Genomic DNA, 2,510 nt, shown 5'->3' on the forward strand with positions numbered 1-2,510 from the left:
TTACTCAGGGCTGGTTGTTTCCACATTCATCTAATGAACTTTCCTGAATAGCAAGGATTAAAGGGAGGAAAAAAAAAACCAAAACCGGGAAACAGACTTGTGTAGTGAATATTCATCCCCTCCAAAGTTCCTCTGTCATTTAAAAACAGATGGCCTAGCTCACTGCTGGTCATCTGGAGTAAGAACTCCTTGTTAATCCTACTGCTTCCTTACAAGTCGTAATTGCCCCGACCACACTGAGCCGAACCTATGGTTAAATCCATCACCTCTGCCCTGGAGCACATCTAGGTTCTGAGGGGCCATCTCCTCTCTTCCAGACAACCTGAGCTTGGGAGAGTTTGACACTGCATGGACTGCATCTGCACAGATCCCCCAGGTCCTTTGAGCTGTGGCAGAAACTAGTCCTCGCAGCAGACCCTGGGTGTTTTCAAAGCTAGTTGCAGAGTTGGAGTCACCAGCATCACAGAGCAGCCAGTTAGGAAACTTTAGCATGTATTTGAGGGAGCTTTGAAACTCCAGAAAATGTTAAAAATCAGTATAAGATTACTCTGCAAATAAGACAGAGATTTTAACTAGTTTGCTAAGAAAATGAATGGGTTACTTCCTTAGGTTTTGCAGCATAGTCTAAAGTTAAATTTAGTAACTTCAAATAAACCTAAGATAATAATATATGGAGAAATGTACTTCTGAGCTGTTGTTTTCTGAGAAAATGCATGTTGTATATGAAAAGGAATATGAACTTCAAACTGCTGTGGTAATGTATCCTCTACAAACAGGCGTCAGGGAAACAGGAGCAAATTCTTTTCAATGAGTAATGGAGGAGTAAATCCTTTTGAAAGACACAAGGCTGCAGGTTGGAGAAGAAAAGACCTGTTGATAGGGCTCACTGATTAATCCTCCCATTTCACATACCTCCCCAGCAGTCAGCTGGGGGAATTAGTTCCCCTTGTCCTCAGAGCAACCTAATTCCTCAGGCAAAATGAATGCCTTTAGCTAGGCACCAAGGCAAATAAAAAGTGCTCTTTCAAGTTAAGCAAAACTGTGTACCTGCAACAAATGACTGTACCATTAAGAATACATAACAAGTAGCATATACCCTCTCTCAAACAGGTTGAAAAAGGACATGAAAAATCCCCCAAGCTGTCAGTCACGGAACTAATGAATCATGGCATCCTAAATAACTTGTGTCCCAGGACCTCAGTATCTCCTTCCAAACTATGCGAAGCTCCAGCTTCCAGAAACTGTGACATCCCTCGCCACAACACTCACCCTTCCAGCATCCCATTTAGTCCCAAAAGCAACACCTGGGGTCTTCCCTTGCTGCGTCCCCAAGTTTTCATACACGCTCATTAACTCATACTGAAGGCTCTCACCTCCTTCCCACACCATCCACTGGCACCAGCACAGTGGAAGATACGGCATGTGCGCTGGCTGCTGCAGAGCTGACAGCAGCCAGGTGACCACCCAGCTTTTGGTGTCTGGCTGCCGAGTGGCCAAACAGAAATCAAAAGGTGAGTTTTACCACTGATCCTGTCCATGGAAACAGCAGAAAATCTCTCTCCTCCTCTAGCTACTAATGTTTGCAAGGTTTGTAAAAAACAGAGCAATTCCAACTTCTATCAGATGTGGTTTACAGCAGACTGACAGAAAACACATGGACAGAATCAGTGCATAAGCTTGTTTCCTTAGGAACTAGACTAAATGAGGCAAAACCTTAGGTTTGTAAATAGGTACTAAGTATCAACTTTTTTATAAAGATGCTGGGGGCTTTGCTACTGTCTTTGTTGCATTTAAAATTTTTCAAACTTATTTACAAGAAAATGTAAACAATTTAAAAAAACTTAGGTCACGCAGAATCATTTGGTAACCTATGATTAGTAACTAAATTGATTATAAATATTATAATAATTTTTGCATAATCCTTCTCCTAGTCTGCCAATTTCATGTGACTACATTAAATTTTATATTAAAAACCTCAGCGTTAGCAAACGCCTAAGTCCAAGCTAACCATAAACAGAATGTAGTTATGTCACAACTTTGTTGGAAAACTCCTTGAAGAAACACTGGTATTTTTTTACAAGTTATTCAAATTATTAGCTATTGCATTTCACTGCATTACAAAGTAGTGCCTTTGAAAACATTTGTGGTGTATATTTGAATACCTCTTGTGTCTTAATAGAGATACCATGCAGCTCTTCCACAGTCTTGGCAATAAAAGAGACCAACCAGGAGTTCTGATTTGAGGAAAAAGCTTTGAAGTCCACCCCCACTAAAATCAACAGGGCTGACAGTGAATTTACCAGGAGCCAAAGCTAAATGCTCATCTGTTACAGCTGCCAGGTTATCAGCCACTTGTTTTTTTTATGACACCCACTTTCTCCAGACTCTTCTCTTTTTGTAGACTAAGAACATTTCCAAGGGACTAGATGGTAATGCACTGATGACTGTATGACTGTAGTTGTCACAGCAATAAAATGAGTAGCACGTTGTTAAATAATCTTCAAATATAG

Source organism: Buceros rhinoceros, unplaced genomic scaffold, assembly GCF_000710305.1.
Source record: "Buceros rhinoceros silvestris isolate BGI_N320 unplaced genomic scaffold, ASM71030v1 scaffold31038, whole genome shotgun sequence".
Classification (NCBI taxonomy): Eukaryota; Metazoa; Chordata; class Aves; order Bucerotiformes; family Bucerotidae; genus Buceros; species Buceros rhinoceros.